Genomic DNA, 20,007 nt, shown 5'->3' with positions numbered 1-20,007 from the left:
ATCCCTAAGAGGGGAGCAGGGGGGCACAGACACCTAATGAGGCTTGGCTTACCCCCAATAGAGGGAAACCACACACTCATCAAAGATGGGCAGACAAAGAGGCCCCACCACTACTCTCTTCACACCTTTAACAGATATTGCGCGCCTACTAAGGGTGTGCTTCTGTACTCAGCAGTATAGGGAAGGCCAAAATGAATCACACGGCTGTGTGACCTCGGGCAAATTACTTAACTTCTCTGTGCCTCAGTTTTGCCATCTGGAATGGTGGATAATAACAGCATCTCCTTCGCAGGGGTGTTGTGAGCTGCTTAGAATAGTGACGGGCACATAGTAAGCATTATGTAAATATTGACTATGATTAGTATTAGCCTGCAGGAGTTTATGGTCCTGTGTGGACCACAGATGAATAATCAAATTGTAATGACACGTGACAAGTGTGATAATCAAGGTGGGTGAGAAATGTGCGGGTTTTCAACACTCGTGCAGTTTTTTCAGGCTTATAAAGAAAAAGCAGCAGTCACCTTGGCTCTGTCCGGATTTCTGCTACCTAGAAGGAACCAGTTTTGACTCTTTGATCTGTTTCTTCTCATATTTACCTTCATATTTCTAAATAACGTGCTTATACTGTTATATCTTGATTTATTAATCTTGAACATTAGCCCTCTGTTATGGGTTGAATTGTGTCCCTCCAAAACATGCTGAGGTCCTAACGCCCAGTACCTGTGAATGTGACCTTATTTGGAAATAGGGTCTTTGCAGATGACCAATGTAAGACGAGGTCATTAGGGTGGGCCCTAATCTAATATGACTGGTGTCCTTACAAAAGGGGAAATTTGGACACGGAGACAGACATGCATGTAGAGAGAACGCCATGTGAAGGTTGGAATTATGCTGCCACAAGCCCAGTAACTACCAGAAGCTGGGAGAGAGACCTGGACCAGATCCTTCCCTCGCCCCTTCCGAGGGGGCATGGCCCTGCTGACACTTTGATCTCAGATTTCAAACCTCCAGAATTGTGAGACAATACATTTCTGTTGTTTAAGCCACTCAACTTGTGACACTTTGTCATGGCAGCCCTGGAAAATGAATCCACCATTGGTTTTTTCCTTGAGAATCAAATTTAACTCCCTGCTCCTCACACTTACACTCTCTTGCCTCTATTATCCAAATAAAATTATATCACAATTTTTTGTTAAATCAATATTCAGTGTTTGTAAGTATGTAAATTTATTCCCTGCCATGTCATGCAGTGTGCTTGGAATACATGTCCTTTACTGTACAAATTTTTGTATTCCTTAGAGTTAATATTTATCTCTCACCCCCTTTTTGTTTGTTTAGCTTCTGGATACATTCAAATAAGCCCCTCAGCTTCTGAGTTTTTTCCTTGGAGATCCCGCCCCAGAATCCTGCAGGCTCCAGCTCTGGGCCTGCTGCCCAGGGCTCCCCTGGGATCTCCCCTCAGCATCCAGGTGAGAATTCTTCTCGCCTCTCTCCAAGATGTGCATCTCCAGTTTTCTGAATCCCATGTGTTCCACATTCATTGCTTACTTTATTAGTTATCTACTGCTGCATAACAAATCACCCCAAAACTTAGCGACTTAAAATGACAATAATCATTTATTATCTCTGTTTCCAGTACAGCACCCCGTTTTCGGGATTGCACTCTTGTAGTCAACTGAGCATGCTGTCCTGAGTCTAGAGTCCTTTGCGTTCAATCTCACTGGAGAGTGAGTCCCCAGGCTCTGATGGGGTGGGGATGGCAGGCTGGCGTGGGGTGACCTGGCTGGGAGAAGTGGAGTCGTCTAACCACTTCTTAAACAGACGCGTGAACAGCCCTGTGTTCGGCCACCTGTACCTTCTGCAGTACCTCGTGCCCGATTCCTCAGCCTTTCTGGGGTTCTGCTGCCTGAATCGGCTCGCTTCTTGCAGCTTCTACCCCCATAGGCACTTTGCTTCCGGCATTCTCTGGTCTGCGAAGTCAGTTACCTTTTGTCCATTTGCTTTCTGGCTTCTAAAATGTTGATGACATCTTTCCGTGGCTGTATTTTCCTCTCATTTTTTTTTTTGTCCTTGTGGATTTAGATCATTTTTTTTTTTAAGCTCGTTACTGTCATTTTAATGGCGGCTTTGGGGGAGACAGTGGAGGTATGTGAGTGTGCTCAATAATTCCATGCTAATTGGAAGTCATCCATCCATTTTCCTCACTCAGTAAATGTTGGGGTGCTCCAGCGGTAGAAACCATGTTCTCTGTTTCTTAGGTACTGCTGCTCCTCAATAAATATTACAGATTTGCTCTGAATCTCGCGCTGGTAGGATTACAGTGGTAAGATGGTCAATTTTGAGGAGGACCACCTGTCTCCACCGTCCCTCTCCAGGATGCAGGAGCGTTGATGTCTGTTGCCCTTGCAAATGTCAGGCCAGCTCAGAAAAAGTTCCCTGCTTCCTCATTCTGCCTTAGCTCGCAGGGCCAGCGGGAAGGTCGTTTGCTGAGTGACTCATTCACCCATGCCTTCGTTTTTAGCACTTCACTTCCTCTTGGCTTCAAGATACAAAACAGCACTGGGACCTCTGCAAGCTGCCCAGGAACAGGTCGGCCTGGAGTTTGTCTGTGGATCTGTGTGTCTGCGGCGGGCGGATTATAGGAAGGGGAAAGTAATTCAAGTTGAGAGGGACAGACGGAGAAAGTTGAGGGATTCAATCAAAACAGCAAATGTGTCCAGGAACCCAAATTACGAGAGTTGAGGAGCTCCGGGGGAAGGCTGTGGTCATGCAGCAGCAAAGGTGGCGCCATAGAGCAGGAAGACAGCCTTAGCCCCTGGCCCCCACCCATGCCAGTTGAGGCTCCTCAAGCAGGGTTCGTAATTGGCCCAAGGGCTGTGTGGCTGCTGTGCCCAAGGGCAACCCCCCCTCCCCTCCGGAGCACTGTGGACAGGAGAAAAGAAATGAGGGACCAGGTGCCAGCAAAAGGCTCCTTTTGAGAATGCAGCTTGAAATCCTCAGTTAGTACAGGCGGAACCTGGCTCCCTGAATAGTCCCTACAACAGTCCCTGGCCTAATTAACACCCAGCACTTTCCTCTGACTCGTGCAGGAGGGCATGTGTGGGGTGGGGGTGGAGCCGGGGAGGTAAGCAGAGCCCCGCTGGACAGGTCATTTTTTCTTTTCGTTTTTCTTGTTGAAGTATAACATGCATATGGTAGAGGGCACAGATCCTCAATGTTCAGCTTGATGAATTTGTATATATATACATAGACATGCGTAACCATCTCCCAGATCAAGATTTAGAACAATTCCAGCACTCGCTCCAGAAGGACCCCTCGTGCCTCCTTCTAGTCAATGCCCCCAGAAGCAACCACTGTTCTGACCTCTAGCATTGTTGATTGGTTTGGCCTGTCTATGAACATCTTATAAATGGGATCCAACAGCATTTACTCTTTTGTGTCTGGCTTCTTTCACTCAACTTGATGGCTGTAAGTTGCGCCCATGTTACTGAGGTCTCAATAGTTTGTTCTTTTACATTGCTACATCGTATTTTGTTGTGGGACTATACCACAATTTATCTGTCCTTATCCTGCTGATGGGGATGTTCCGTTTCAGCGCATTCATTCACAATTCCCAGAGAGTCTGGGTATGAAGGCCCCTCAGGCCCCCAGCAGTGTCTTTGTGCAGCAAGATCCTTCCCTTGAAACCCCACCGGACTTGCTGTGTGAGGAGAATTGTCCACAAGATGAGGCAGTTGGTTCCTTGCCTGAGAAAGTGGGGATCTAAGATACAAATTGATGAACTCTGTGGAGCCCATGGAGCTGGGCGTCTGAAATCCCAGAGACTGTGCAACCAGGGCCTTCAGGTCCCTCCCCGCTGTCCCCTCCGTCTCCCCGTGGCTCACCAGTCCACTGTAACCTCGGCCAAGGCCAGCCTTGCCAGCCCCCACTCAAGTTTCTTCTGCAGTTAACTGCAGAGAGGGCCCCATCAAATATCAGGCCAGTGACCAGGAACAACAAAAGCAGGAAAAGCCCCAGGGACGGGATTCTGAGCAGCTGACACGGGGCTTTAACCTCCTCACCCTGCCATTGTGAGGACAGCCGGCATGCCCTGTCCTCAGCTCCGGCCTGCAGCTCCAGGCGCTTTATGAGACCTGCCCAGGGAGCGGGGGCCCCAGACAAAGGCCAGCGTTCTGCTGAGCTTATTGAAAGGAGAAAGAGCCCATTGATATGCGTGGGAGTCTCTCTGCCGCCCTTCCCTCCCTCCCTTGCCTGGAGCGGAGGTCAGCTGAGCACAGGGCAGGCTTCGGGCAGGGCTGGACCAACTCGGAGACAGCTTGCACTGAGCCCTTCCGGATCCACTTTCCTGGAGCGCTGGGTTTGACTTGTGGCCCCCCCAACCTCCTCCCACCCACACACAGGTTGGCTGTGAGGGGACAAGTGGCAGAGTCCTGGCACTTCATTATCAACAAATGAAGTTTCCTACGCCTGTCTCAGGCAGTGGGACCCACCTCTACCAGACCCCTTGGAGCCTTTTACCACCTCCTGGTTGCTGACACCCTTCAAAGAGCCCCCATTCAAGTTTGGCCTTGGGTCCAGCCTTGAACTTGCTGTTCCTTCAGCTGGGAATGCCTTTCCCCTGCTCTTTGCTCATCTGCCTCTCCCCATCATTCACATCTCAACTCACATGGCACCGCCTCCGAGAAGCCTTCTATGACCACCCTAGCTCAAGCAGTACCTCCAGAACACATCGCCCTGTTTTATTTTCTCCATAGTGTTGAGAGGTTATCTACTTGTTTGTTTATATGATTATGAGCTGTCTCCCCCATTTGGTATGTAAATTTGCTATGGAGTGAATGTTTGTGTCTCCCCCAAAATCCGTATGTTGAAGCCCTAACCCCGCAATGTGATGGTATTTGGAGGTGGGGCCTTTGGGAGGTGATTAGCTCATGATAGTGGAGCCCTCACGATGGGATTAGTGGCCTTATAAGAAGGGACACCAGAGAGGTCTCTTGCCATGTGAGGAGACAGCAAGAAGACAACCATCTGCAAGCCAGGAAGAGAGCTCTCACCAGAAACCGAATTGTCTGGAACCTTGATCTTGGACTTCCCAGGCTCCAGAACTTGGAAGAATAAATGTCTATTGTTTAAGCCACCCGTCAGTGGTATTTTGTTATAGCAGCCTGAACTACCTAATACAAAACTCCATGAGACCATATCCATCTTGCTCACCAGGGTATCCCTTGGCCCTCCAACAGGGCCTGGCACAGGGTCAGATAGTCCAGCAGCTCTATTGCTGTGTAACAAATCACCCCTAAACTTAGCAACTTAAAACAGCAACAACGTTTTTTTTTTTTTTTAATCCTTCAAGGTTTCTGTCTGTTATGAATTCAGACAAGGCACAGCAAGAGCAGCTTGTCTCTGCTCTAGGATGGGATCTCTGTTGGGAAGACTCAAACGCTGGTGCTGGAATTTTCTGAAGGCCTGTGCTCTCACCTGTCTAGTGGTTGATGCTGGCTGTTGGCTGGGACCCCAGCTAGACTGCCAGCTAGAACACCTTACCTACACATGGCCTCTCCAGGAGCTCTTTCCCCGTAGGCTAGTTGGGCTGCCTCACAGCATGGCTGCTGAGTTCCAAGTGTGAACATCCCAAGAGGGGTAGGCAAAAATGGTGTCACCCTTTAAGACCTAGGCTTGGAAATTAAATAGTGTTGCCTCTGCTATAGTCACACCCACTCAGATTCAAGGGGAAAGAACATAGACCCCACCTCTTGATGGGAGAAGTCTCAACATCACCTTATAAGAAGAGCATGTGGGTTGGGATATGTTGTGGTGGCCATCTTTGGGAAACAATCTGCCCTGTTACTTAGGAAATATTTGCTGATTGAATGACTGCTTTATGCTCTCAACTTCTTTCTCCACCTTCCTGCTTTCCCACTTACCAACTATATGACTTGGAAAAACTTACTATATCTGTCAGCGTTCTTCAGTGAAATTGAACCAACAGGATATAAAGAGATTTATTTTAAGGAATTGATGTACTCAGTTGTGGGGGCTGGCAAGTCTGAAATTTGTAGGGCAGGCAGGAAACTCAGGCAAGAACTGATGTTGCAGTGTTGAGTCTGAAAGTCATAGGGCAGGTCAACAGACTGGAAACCCAGACAGGAGCTGATGTTGCAGTCTTGACTCTGAAGTCTGTAGGACAGGCTGGCAGGCTGGCAGCTCAGGCAGGATCTCTGTGTTACAGTCTTAAGGCTGAATTCCTTCTTCTTTGGGAAACCTCAGTCTTGTAGTTAAGGCCTTCAACTCATTGGATGAGACCCACCCATGTTATCGAGGGTAATCTAGTTTGCTTAATGTCAACTGACTGTAGATGTTGACTACATCTACAAAATACCTTTATAGCAACATCTAGAATAGTGTTTGACTAAACCACTGGGTACCATAGTCTAGCCAAGTTGACATATAAAATTTAACCATTATACTTACCCTCTTTGAACCAGCTTTTTCCCCTTTGAAATGAAGATAAAAGTCCCTTACAAGGCTGCTGGGAGGAGAAAATGAGAATTGCTGTGTGGTAGGCAGCCTCCACAATGGCTCCCACTATCTCCCTTGTGTAATCTCCTCCCCTTGAGTGTGGGCTGGACCTGTCGAGTCTTTTTAAAGAACAGGAACAGAATATGCCAGAAATGATGGGATGTCACTTCTGAGATCAGGATAGAGAAAGACTTGGTTTCCATCTTGCCCACCCTCTCTCCCTCTCTTGCTCAAATCACTCAGAGGGAAGCCAGCGGCTATGTTGTGAGCTGCCTATGGGGAGGCCCATGTGGTGAGGAACTGATGTCCCCAGCCAACAGCCAGAGATGACCTGAGGCTACCAACAGCCACAGGAGCCAGCTTGGAAGTGGATTCTTCCCCCAGGAGAGCCTGTGGCTCTGCTCGACACTTGACTGCAGCCTCACGAGAGGCCCTGAACTAGAGGTACCCACTGAAGCCATACCTGGATATTCCTGACTGGCAAAAACTATGAGATGATAAATGTGTGTTGTTTTAAGCCTTTAAGTTTTGGGGTAATTTGTTACAGAGCAATAGATGACTAACATACCATAGGGGTGGTAAGGGCCTAGCACAGTCCCTGGCATACAGTAGGTGCACAATAAATGTGATTAGAATCAGATTCTAACTGAGCTATGGCTTTATGTGAAACTGCTCTCAGAGATTTGCATTTTCACGGAAGACTCCATCCCAAAGGCATGGAATTTTCCAGCAAAGTAATGGGAGGGAGGGTACTTCTGAGACCACTTGAGATCACACTACACAGGTGGCTGTCAGTTTGATTCCAGGTAAGGCAAAGAGGTGGTCCTTCTCTCCTTGAGAGAGGGACTACTAGCTGAGGATGTCCCTGATACAGGGGCCCCGGCAACTTCCTCAGGAAAAGGATCTATAATGACAACAACAAATACCTATAGAGAGGGCACTAGAGATACGGTGGGAGGAAAAGCCCAGTGTCCTGACTTCAGAGCATTTACAGGTCAGCGAAGAGGCTAGTAAATAATTACACCAGTGCAAACATAATTATAAGCTGACACCAGCACTCTGCAGGAAAGGAATTTGTAAACCAGGAAATTGACCTAGACTAGAGGGGTCAGGAGAATTTCTTGGAGGAAGGGGTACGCAAGCTGAGATATAAGGACAAATGGGCATTAACTGATGAAGAAAGAAGGGAAAAGCATCACAGACCGAGGAAACAGCGTGTGCAAATGCCCTGTGATGGGAGGTAACATAGCATATTTAAGAACTGATAGAAGATTGGTGTGTGGCCAGAAGACAGACAGCAAGGGGGACAGGGTGAGAGAGAGGCTGGGGTGGTCAGCAGGGGCCAGATCGTGCTGGCCTTGTAGTAAGTCATAGGTCATGGTGAGGGCTTGGATCTTTATTGGGAAACAATGGGAAGCCATTGGAGAGTTTTAGTGCGGATGCGATGTAATCAGATTTGTGTTGTTAAACGATCTCTCTGGAAACCATGTATAGACTACATTAGTTGTTGGGGGAGGTAGAGTTGGGTACTGCAGTATTCCCAGTGAATGGTGCGCTCAGCTTGGACCAGAGTGGAAGCCATGAAGGCGATAAGATGGGAGGCATCGAGCTGTTGCAGACCATCACCTTCCTCCCAGTGGAGACAAAAGCTCCAAAGCATGATGTAATGGAGGGAACATAAAACAGATCTTTGTTCAAGTTCTGGCCGTGCTTTTTACCAGCTGTGTGACTTCCGGCAAGTTTCTAAACCTCTCTGTACTTCAACGTCCTCATATGTAAAGTAAGCATAACAAGGCCTACCTGGCTGGGTTGTTGTGCAGATTACATGAGATACGCCTGGAAGGTACCTGGCATAGAGTAGGGCAGTGTGCTGAGGCACCCCGTGTCCTGTCAACCCTCATAGACATGTGATGAAATTCTAATCAAGGCAGACAATTTAGTTTTTGCTACAACTGACGTAATGTGTATTTGCTGTACCCAATTCTGCTGTAGAAGACAAGAAAACAAGTGGGATGGATGAAATTTGTCACTGATAAGTCAGTTAGTAACCTGGGAGAAATGTTAGACAGATAAGGTGGAGCATACGGGAGAACATAGATAGAAAGAGGAGGAAGGAGCCAGAGATTCCTAATATTCATGAGATACTAAATATACAAGAGACACAAAATATTCATGAGGCACTAAATATATTTAAGGCACCTGAGACACTAAATATTCATAATAAACTAAATATACATGAGGCGTACGAGGCACTCAATATTCAGCCAGCAATTGGTAAGACTCATTCTGGCCCCATGTGTCCTCTGCCCAAGAAATGCAAATAACCTCCATGGCTGCTCCTCAGGCTAATTGGAGAAGTGCAGTCGCGGCCAGGTGTGCTCTCTCTCCATCTCTCAATAGAGCAGGCGCGCCATTGGCCCCAGGCACCTTCCAGACTTCTGTGCACCTCAAACCTCAACTGTGGTCTTGTAACCTCACCATCAGCGGGGAAGGCTGACGGAGGCAGCAGAGAGAGACAGAGCATTGCCCACCCCCAGGATTCAGGCAGCGCGGTCCTTCCACCCACTTGTATCCTGTCCTTAGTGAGTGAACCTGCCCATCTCTCTCTCTCTTTGCTTCTCGCTGTGTGTTTCCAGTTGCTTTGCTACATGGTGTGATTCGAAATCTTTACCTTGGTTTGTGAGCCTTTCTTTCCTGTGATCTCCAGGATGTACACCTGAAGTGTACTCAGAGGCCACTGTTGCATGGAGATGAGTTCTCATGTGACAACTGAGTAATGATAGAGAATGGAGCTCTCCTGGCGCCATGTCAGATGGAACATTGTTCTGAGCAGGTCAGGCATTGAGGTTAGAAGCCTGGGAAAGAGGTGTGGCGTGCATTGAGCCAGCTCGAAGGAAATCACGATTATCTGGAATGGGTGAGCACTTACCACGCAAACAGTGCAGAGTTGAAGAGAGATAGCTGTGGGTGCCTGTAAAGATGCCGAAAAACTGGAGGAGGGAATTACTTGTGCCCACTGTTGACTTGTTTAGTCTCGTATGAGATTTCTAATCCCTTCAAGTATATTAACAAGAATTTCCAAATTGGAAAATGAACCCAAAACACTAAGAAGTTAAGAACCACTGTGGTGAGTGCTAGGCTCTGCTGCAGTAATAAATGGTCCCCTAAGTTCTCAGTGACTTATCACAACAAAGATTTATTTCTCGCACACACGCAATATGCCCACTTGGGGTTGGCTGAGGGTTCTGCTTTACTTGGCCCTCACTCCAGGTCACAGGTTGATGGGCTGCTGTTTAGAATATTGCCATTCATTGTGGCAGACGGAAAGCAAGCTCATTTCCTGCTCATAACTCATTGGTCATGTAACCGAGCAAAAGGGGACTTGTTCTGCTCACCACACTCCAGTGCCAATCAATTGCAAACAAGCTGGTGGTTGAGAAAGGAAAATTTATACAATTAGCCAGCATAATCAGAAGATGGTAGACTAGTGTCCTGAAGAACCATTTTAAAGCCATACAGAATCTTGAGGCAGTTATATAGGGGAAATGGGCAGGGAAGGAGGGGGTTTAGGGATGTCCATCATCCGGTGTGACGAACTTCAAGGCGCCTCGTTATCTCTTTCTTCTGTCATTTGTGATGGGTACCAACACAGAGTTCTTCTTTTTGGAGGTCTTCATGTTTCTGAGAAACGCAGAGAACAAAGTTATCGTCTTAACACAGCTGGGAGATATACATAAGCAAGAATCACAGAACTAGCAGATCATTTATTTTGCAAAAGCGAGAGGTGCTTAATCATCTAGGCTACATGCAGGCGAGAGTGCATTCTCAGAGACTAGTGAGTCAGGGTCGTAATTACAATATTGCTTCCTTTCCCTAGGATGGCTTCCCTCATGCTAACTTAAGATCTAGCTGTTACAGTCACAGCTGGTCACACGGCCCCACTCTTCCACAGCGGCCAAGAAGCACAGTTCCCCCATGTGCCTAGAAGGTGGAGAGCCAGAAACAGTTAGTGGACATCTCTGGTTTGACTTCTAGAGCGCTGTCACTTGTCTGTGCAAAAACTCAAGACACAGGAGACTTTGGGGATGAGGGTGTCCAGACTGGGCTATAAGATCCAGACCCCCAAGACCACCTTCAGAAGACCCTCTGAGGTTTTCTAACACCACAAACATCCCCAGCAGACTTACATCAATGGAGAAGGTGGCTGATGACCAACCATCAGGAAAGGCAGGGTCTCTGTCTTTGGGAGGAGACACATCAGAGTGACATGTGCAGTGGCCAGAGGGGAAGGAAGGGTCTGGAAAGAAAGGTGATGAATCAGGATATCAAGGCAGCCGTGTAAACTTGGCATGACCTTTCCAATTTAACTCAGTAATAGGTAAACACCTTTGGCTTTTAAAATAGCATTTACTTAAGTAGCCCTGTTAATTAGTATTAATTAGCAGCTAGTAGTTTCTGTTGTCTTCTTATTGGTGGTTTGCAAGTCAAGAAGTTTAGGTGGAAAGTGGGGTAAAGGTAAAGGCGAGAGGAGAGAGGGGCTTCTAATTTTCTAGACTGAGCAATTAGTAATCATTCACTTGAAAGCTGGGGTGCTTTCAAGGTTGAAAAATTCCCCTGAGCAGTCACCCCTGGCTGGATCTGCCCCCTACTATGCTTGACACAAACACAAAGCCAGGTTTCTTTCACAGGTGCCTTCTGCAGCTTTAGGCCAACAGCACTTTCTCTCCAACCCTCTCTGAGTCCTGGACCAATGATACCTTATAAACCCCTTTCAGAGGCATTGCCCACTTGCCTGAGCCTGTTCTAGCATGTTCTCTTTCATCTATGGCCTTGCTAAAGAACCTTGTCAAGGCAGAAGTTGCCAGATCTTTGGGAGTGTCCTAGGTTTCTGCCCCCTGGGGAGAGGAAGCGTGCCAACTTGGAGAGCTGGCTCCAGTCAGATGGAAGGGGAGAGAGTTGGTTTCTAGAAGGTCACGGAAATGTTAGCCCCTGAGCTTTGGAATCACGGAGACTTGGGTCTGAGTTCCAGCTCCTCTGCTTGCTGTGTGACCTTGGGCTCATTACATGTAACCCCTCTGAGTCTGTTTTCTCACACTGCTAATAAGAGAAACTTTTTCGTATAGTGTTATTGCGAGAGTAAATGAAATCATGTATGCTAACCGCTTAGCGCTTGGCCTACCCTATAGGAAGTGCTCATTAAATGGCATCTATTATTATAAACAAATAGTAGAGTAATTAGATAAAAGTTAAACCCTAATGAGGTCTTCAGCACAAACCTAAATTTGAAGCTAGACCCTCAGCATCTGCCGCCTCAGTCTCCCCTGGTCTCCTAGAATCCAGCTGGCTGTGATAGACAATATCTAGCTTCCCATGAGAGCCTGGAACCAGCAGATAGTCTGCCACCAATGTCTTAAACAACCCCGTGGGCTGTGGAAAGATCTTGAAAAGAGCCTGTTAGTTTCTCCTGGTAATGTTTCTAGACCTAGGAGGGTTTTCGGGCTTCAGCTTATTCTAGACCCGTGTGCTAGGAGGACCTGGCAGTCCCCAATTGGCCCTTTGCCCTACGTACCAAATCATCTGGGGATTTTCACTCATGGCATTTGCTATTTGTACCAGTTAAGGTGAAGTTCAATTGCGAGTAATAATGACCCAAAGTCACAGTGGCCTAAACAAGATAGTTTATTTCTTTTATACACAAAAGTCCAAAAGAATGAAGCCCAGGACTGGTATGATGGCCCTGTTCCATCTAGTCCTCTGAGATCCAGGTTCCTACCTTGTCACTCAACTGTGCATGGTCTCCATTCCCAAGGTCACCTTTTGGTCCAAGGTAGCTGCTGCAGCTCCAACTCTTATGTCCACATCCCAGCCAGCAGAATGGACGACAAGTAGGAAAAGGGGCAAAGGACAAATATCAGCTATCTTTGAAGGAAGGCTCCCAGAAATTTGTCACGTGACTTTCCCCCTTACATCTCAGTTTAGTCAAGTGGCTGCATCTGACTGCAAGGTGGCATGGAGGAGAGATGGTTGATCTGCAAGAGGAGGAAAAATGAAGAGGACATGCATAGAAGTAGGAGGTGAGAGGTGTGTCTGCATCCATTCAGAAAGTCTCATTTGGGGCTTAAGTTAGCTAGAGTTGGTTTGTAACTTGTAGCCAAAACAACAAGTAAGATAATCATTATCAAGATTTTTTCCCTAACCCTGCACTAATGGAGTTGCCCACGTCAATGCCTAAGAATCAGGTGGAGGTGGTTGTTTAAAATATTAATTTTTTGATCCTATGCCCCAGAAATTCCAAATCCTTGAGTCTGGGGTGGGGCCAGGACTTGCATTTTTAGCAACCTCCCCCCACCCCCATTCTGTTGTGGGAATTCCAAAGACTACAGTTTGAGCAATACTGGCTTACAGTCAATTCAGAGGTGTATGAGCTACTATTGCTGTGTAACAAACAGCCCCAAACTTACTGGCTTAGAGCAACAACCACTTTATTTTGCTCATAGATTCTGCAGGTCAGGAATTTGGAAAGGTTCTAACAGGGATGGCTTGTCTCTGCTCCATAATGTCTGGGGCCTCAACTGGAAAGACTCAAAAGCTGGGACTGTCTCAAAGGCTGAGGGCTGGAATCATCTGGAGACTCCTTCAGTCACATGTTTGGAGGTTGATGCTGGCTGTTGGCTGGGACCTCAGCAGGGGCTATCATCTGGAGCACCTACATGTGGGTCTGACCATGTGTCTTGGGCTTCCTCACAGCATGCTCACTGGGTTCTAAGAATGAGAGCCCCAACAGAGAACCACGAGGAAACTCGATGGCCTTTAACGACCTAGCCTCAGAAGTCAGACAGTGTCACTTGTGCTGTAGTCATAGGCCACCAGATTCAAGGGGGAGGGGACATAGGCGCTGCTCTCCCTTACACGCTAGAAGGGCATACGGGATGAATGAGAGCTCTTCTTGCAGCAGTCTTTGGAAAATATCTTCCACGAGGGTGAAGGCTGGGCATCTGCAGAGGGACCTTAGGAAATGCCAGGTGGTCAGGCTTCTGGTCCCCACCCTGCCACAACTAAATGCTCCCTCTTCCTATCTGTTTTATGTGATGGCCTTGCTCACCAGCCAAGAGTCTGCCTTTCCCAGTCCTGACCTGGAGCCTGAGGCTAGGGGAATGGGGCCAGCTTTTTACGTACGGCTCCATCTCCTCTTCAGGCCTCCGGAAGGCGCCTGCGATGTATTGGTCTTGCGGTCCCCTTGGCCCTGCAGAATCCTGTGTGGGAGCGTCAGGAGGGAGCTGATCCAGGCGTGGAGGAAACCTCTGCAAGGATTCCATGTGGGCTGTGCCGAAGAACTCCACTCAGGATTTAAAAAATCATCTGTCACGTGGCTCTTTTGCCAGCTTAGAATAATTGTTAAGTTTTTTCTCCCTAAACTGCGTGGAAGGTACAGAAGAATTCTTTTCTTTTCTTTCTTTTTTTTTTTTTTGTGAGGAAGATCAGCCCTGACCTAACATCTACCAATCCTCCTCTTTTTGCTGAGGAAGACTGGCCCTGGGCTAACATCTGTGCCCATCTTCCTCCACTTTATATGGGACGCCGCCACAGCATGGCTTGACAAGCAGCGTGTCGCTGGGCGCCCAGGATCCGAACCGGCGAACCCCGGGCCGCCGCAGCGGAGCGCGCACACTTAACCACTTGTGCCACCGGGCCGGCCCCTTCTTTTCTTTTTAATATCAATTTTAACAGTGTCCTGGGATGTGATCCTTCACAAAGGGAATACACCCGTGAGATGACGGTGCCGGATTCCTGGGGACTCCGTCCACTCTGGCTGAGAATGGGACCTCAGACATGCAGCATTTTGAGGGCACAGATCCAGCTGCTGCTTGGCTGGTTTCCTACCCAGGTTCATGCTGGCAGGCTTGGCAAAGCCCTGTTGAACTGAAAGATGCTCCCCCCCACCCCATACTAGCCAAACTCCCCTTGATCTACTGGGCCATTCCTTTGGTTAAAATCACAGAGTAACCTCGGACTAACCTCAGAGAACTTCATCTGACCATCTCCCCTTCCAGAAGAGGGAACAGAGGCCAGAAAGCCAAAGTGACCTGTCTAAAGCCATGTAGCTGGCCAAACCTCAAATCCTGAATAATTTCTGACCCCTCCTAGGGCTCTTTTATGAAGGGGACCCCGAAAGGAGGGCACTTCTCCTTTCTTGTTAACTATTAAAATGCCTCTCTCTCCCTTCCCTTTTTCTAAGCACTTCCTCCCTTCCCTCTGTGCACTACCCTCTGCATTTGCTGTTCCCCTCAACAGATGGAACAGACGTTTATTTGAGCTGATGTGTGCATTAAACTCTCTCTGGAAAAAACTTGCTGCTGGTGGCTGTCGTGGTTCAAGCTGTCATTCAAATAACGCACGATGCTTAGATCTGGGCTTTTCCCCTAATAAACCCGTAAATAGCACTATTAGGAACTCGGGTTTCTTTTTTAATGTTGCCATCACAAAAAAAGTCTGCAGTGTATTACAGAGGGCAGGACTAGCACATAGACATCGTCTAGAGCAGTTTTTTTAAATTTATTTTTCCCCCCAAAGCCCCAGTAGATAGTTGTATGTCATAGTTGCACATCCCTCTAGTTGCTGTATGTGGGACGCGGCCTCAGCATGGCCGGAGAAGTAGTGCGTCGGTGCGCGCCCGGGATCCGAACCCAGGCCGCCAGCAGCAGAGCATGTGCACTTAACTGCTAAGCCACGGGGCCGGCCCTCTAGAGCAGTTTTAAAGAGGTCTGCAAATTCTTTGACACTTCTCCCATCAAGAAGTGGCATCTATGTCCTCTCCCCTTGAATCTGAGATGGCCTAGTGACTCACCAACAGAACGCAGCGGCAGTGACAGTGTATGACTTCGCAGGCTAGGTCAGCCAAGGCCATGAAGCTTCCACCTAGGTCTCCCTCTTGAGACCCTTGCTCTCTAGATGTCGCCTCCAGGGACGCTTCCTATCAGAACCCAGCTGCAATGCTGTGAGAATCCAAGCCACATGGGAGGCGTCCTATACGAAGCACACTGGTTGACAGCCCCACCTGAGCCCAGCCTTCAAGTCGTCTCAGCACTAGCCATGTGACTGAAGGAGCTTCCAGATGATTCCAGCCCCCAGCCATTTGTGTTACTCCGAGCTTCTAATCTCCCCAGTCATCGTAAAGCAAAGCAGACAAGCTGTCTCTGTCCGAATTCCTAACGCACAGAATCCATGAGTGTAATAAAATGATTGTTTTAAGCCATCATGCTTTGGAGTGGTTTGTTACTCAGCAATAGCGAATGGGATACCATCCAACAGGGCAGGGGACATCCTTGCAAAATGTCCGAGACTCCCAGGCTCAAAAACACACTGGGCACGTGGGCCCATCATCAATGACCTTAGGGAGAAGATGAAGGCGAGGCTTGCACCAAGTTCCCAGGCGAATCCCCCTGAGGTCCCTCTGTGAGGAAATGGAATGAGAACATGGGAGCTGGGCAGTGGCTTCACACCTTCTGTTCCCTCTGCCTGGAATGCCTATCTCTATTCTTTTGCTCGGCCAACTGCAACCCATTGTCCAAGACTTGGTTCAATCACTACCTTCTCTAGGAGGCCTTTCCTGACATTTCTCCAGTGTATACACTCATGCACACTCACACCCACACACTCAGAGGCTTCCTTTTTCTGGAATCCACACCTGTGCTATACCTGCCCCCCTTTTTTTTTGGTGAGGAAAATTTGCCCTGAGGTAACATCCGTTGGCAATCCTCCTCTACTTTGTACGTGAGACGCCTCCACAGCATGGCTGACGAGTGGAATAGGTCTGTGCCGGAGATCCAAACCCATGAATCCAGGCCGTGGAAGTGGAGCACACGGAACTTGAACTGCTTGGCCATGGGGTGGGCCCCCTACACCTGCCCCTTTTATAGCACCGACCACAATATATTGCATTGTCTTCCCAACTAGACTGGGAGTGTCTGGAGGTTGGGAATATCTCTTGCCAGTTCTGGCATGGGGCTCAAAACATGGCCCGCATTCAGTGATGGTCTCCTCCTCCTCCTCCTCCTCCTCCCTCTTCTCCTCCTCCCTCTCCTCCCCCTCCCCATCCTCCTCCTCCCTCTTCTCCTCCTCCTCCTCCCACTCCTCTTCCTTCCTCTTCTCCTTCTCCTCCCCCCTCTTCTCCTCCTCCCTCTCCTCCTCCTCCCCATCCTCCTCCTCCCTCTTCTCCTCCTCCTCCTCCCACTCCTCTTCCTTCCTCTTCTCCTTCTCCTCCCCCCTCTTCTCCTCCCCCTCCCCCCTCTTCTCCTCCCCCCTCTTCTCCTTCTCCCCCTCCCCCTCCTTCCCCCTCTCCTCCTCCTCCCTCTTTTCCTCCTCCTCCTCCCCCTTCTCCTCTTCCTCCTCCTTCTCCTCTTCCCCCTCCTCTCCCTTCTCCTCCTCCTCCTCGTCCTTGTCCTCCTCCTCCTCATCCTACTTCTTCTCTCTTTCTCTGACTCTCTGGGCTCTGCTCTATTGCAGATTCAGCCCAATGACTGCTTCTCCAGTTTTGGCTTGCACCACTTTTGTGGTTAACAAGGGATGATAGAGCTCTTTATGGAATCCTCCCCAGGGACCCCAAACTCAAGACCAGACTCCAGGAGGGTCTGCACTCCAGGCCCACATGCTCACTCCCAGCCCAGCCCCAGCAGCATCCCCACCCGCCATCCTGGCAGCTGCAGGAGGGCGTGGCAGCAGGAGATGGGCAGGGTAAAAGGAGGCCGTGTGGGGCCTGATCTGTCTAGAAAGTGTCACTGGCCTTTCCCACACTGAGGCATGTCACAGAAATTGTTGCCGACAGGGGTCAGGTGGCCTAACATTGAATTTGGAGGGCGGGGATCAGTGTGAATGGGGCCTTGCACTGAGAAGGGGCCCAGAAGGCCCACAGGGCTAATGAAGGTGGCCAGGCATTGTGAGAGGCCTGCAGGACACTCCGGGGGCATGGCTGGGAGGCTGGGAGAGGTCTTAGCCCCGAGGGGAAGAATGCCCATGTCAGAGAAGGCAGGCATTAGCTCCTCAAAGGCCGTTGAGCAGGGCCTGTGATTGACAGGTGGGCTCTGTCAATCAGAGGAAGCGGGTGGTGAGAGAGTGGGCCACCAGATACAAAAAGGAGACATGTTTGATGAGCTCTGGGGGTTGGGCTGGAATGTGGGGAGGCTGAGCCAGAGTCGCAGGGAGACTGCAACCTCACGGGAGAGACCATGGTTTTAACTGGGGACCTTTTAGGCCCAGGCATGGGTTTATTATAGGGTGTCTGTCTTGGCGAAATTGTCAAAAGGAAGCTGACTTGTCAATGATGTCTGTGCCGGATCCTTGAGCTTGCCTTAGTTATTCGATGAGGCACTTAGTCACAAATGCAGTGTACAGATGATGACATTGTGTGTGTTGGAGAGGCTTTGCTGGGGCAGGGGGGTTGGCAGCAATGGTTTTATTGTGCAAAGAATTCAGGACATGATAGGTGCTGAATAAATATTTGATCATTTACGTCAGTGCTTCAAATTCTATTTTTAAAATAAAGTTCCAACATTCTATTTTCTGAGTTTAAAGATTAATTTAAAGTAGACGTATGCAGTCCTTCTAGAAAATATTTGGACTTTATAGATTAAAGTACAAAATGGTGGGGAGGCCCCTCCTCCCCTTGAAAGTCAGTCATTGCCAGCATTATGGTGTATTTAGCTTCAGTTTTTTTACTATACATGTTTAAAAATATAATTGTGATCAGCCGTACACACAGTTTGGTAATTTGCTCTTTTCTTGCTCAACATAGTGATACGAGCATTTTTCATGTTATTACAAACTCCTGGTAAACATCATTTTTAATGGCTACGTAATATGGATTGCATTTTCAGTTTTCATTAAATTTCTGTTTTATCTTCGGCCTGATTGCTTTGAGGGGCCTAATTTCTGCCAGTCCTAATCTGCTGATCTGTTTATCAGGAGTCGCATTTCCACCATGGCTAGCGCCTTTTCTGAGGGAGGGGGGACAAGAAAGAGGGTTCCAAATAGGATGGGTGCAGCATCCATGTGGGGTCACTGGCAAGCCAGGGATACTGTCAAGACAGGACCACCATGGACCCTGGGTGCCCTGTGGTCAGTCTGAATTTCAAACATTCTGTCCTGTTGTGTCCATAAGGACACTGCTTCTTACAGAGACCACGTGGCTCACACGATTCAGAGATCTGGTCCCCATAGGTATGGGCACATTGTGATAGAAGAGAAAGGTTAGGACCGGGTAAAGTGGTGGCAAAAAGGGATTTGGGCATCCAGGTGGGGTGGGGTGGTAGGGAAGTTCTGTCTAAAATATTTAACCTCCAATTTCTACAGGTGATGAATGTGTCTGTCCAACACCAGTGGATGTATCAGATCTCCCTTCTTAAAAGAGGAAGGAAATCATGACTCCTTCAAACAGATAAATGGTACTGGGTGTTTAATTCATTAAGGGACACCCCGAAACCTGTGCGTGAGTATGTGTGTGTGTGTGTGTGTATGTACAGTTCTATGAATTTTAACACATGTATAGATGCTCGTAACACTACCACAACCAGGATACAGAACATCTCCATCACTTCAAACAACTCCTTTGTGCTATCCCTTTGTAGTCAAGGTCTCCCTGACCCTTAATGTCTGGCAACCACTGACCCGTGCCCCATCACTATAGCATCGTCTTTTCCAGAACCTCGAACAAACGGAATCAGGCAGCCATGTAAGCAGTTGAAGACTGGTTTTTTTCACTCAACATAATGCCTTTGAGATTCATCCAAGTTGAGTATATCAATAGCTCATTTCTTTCTTTCTTTTTTTTTTTTTGCAGGGGAAGATTTGCCCTAATCTAACATCTGTTGCCAATCTTCCTCCTTCCCCCACCCCCAACCCAAAGCCCAATACATAGTTGTGTATACTTGTAAGTCCTTCTAGTTCTTGTATGTGAGCCGCCGCCACAGCATGGCCACTGACAGACAAGTGGTGTGGTTCCACAACTGGGAAATGAACCCGGGCTGCTAAAGTGGAGCGGGCTAAACTTTAACCACTAGGCCATCAGGGCTGGCTCAATAGTTCATTTCTTTTTGTGGCTGAATGGTTTTCCATTGCATGGGTATATCACCTTTTGGGCTGTTTCCAGTTTTTGGTAATTGTGAATAGAACTGCTATAAACATTCATGGACAGATTTTTGTGTGAACATACATTTTCATTTCCCTTGGGTAAGTAACTTAGGCATGGGATAGGTGGGTCATATGGAAATTGTATGCTTAACTTTATAAAAAACTGCCAAACCATTTTTCAGAGTGGCTGTACTATTTAACATTCCCACCAGCAACGTATGAGAGTTCCAGTTGCTCTGCATCCTTGTCAACACTTGATACAGTCAGTATTTTTATTTTAGCCATTCTGACAGGTGTGTCATATGTATCTCATCATTTCCCTAATGGCTAATGATGTTGAACCTTGTTTTTTGTTTTTTTGCCATCTGT

The sequence above is a fragment of the Diceros bicornis genome, chromosome X (assembly GCF_020826845.1).
Source record: "Diceros bicornis minor isolate mBicDic1 chromosome X, mDicBic1.mat.cur, whole genome shotgun sequence".
Classification (NCBI taxonomy): Eukaryota; Metazoa; Chordata; class Mammalia; order Perissodactyla; family Rhinocerotidae; genus Diceros; species Diceros bicornis.
Note: the sequence above shows the minus strand (reverse complement) of the source record.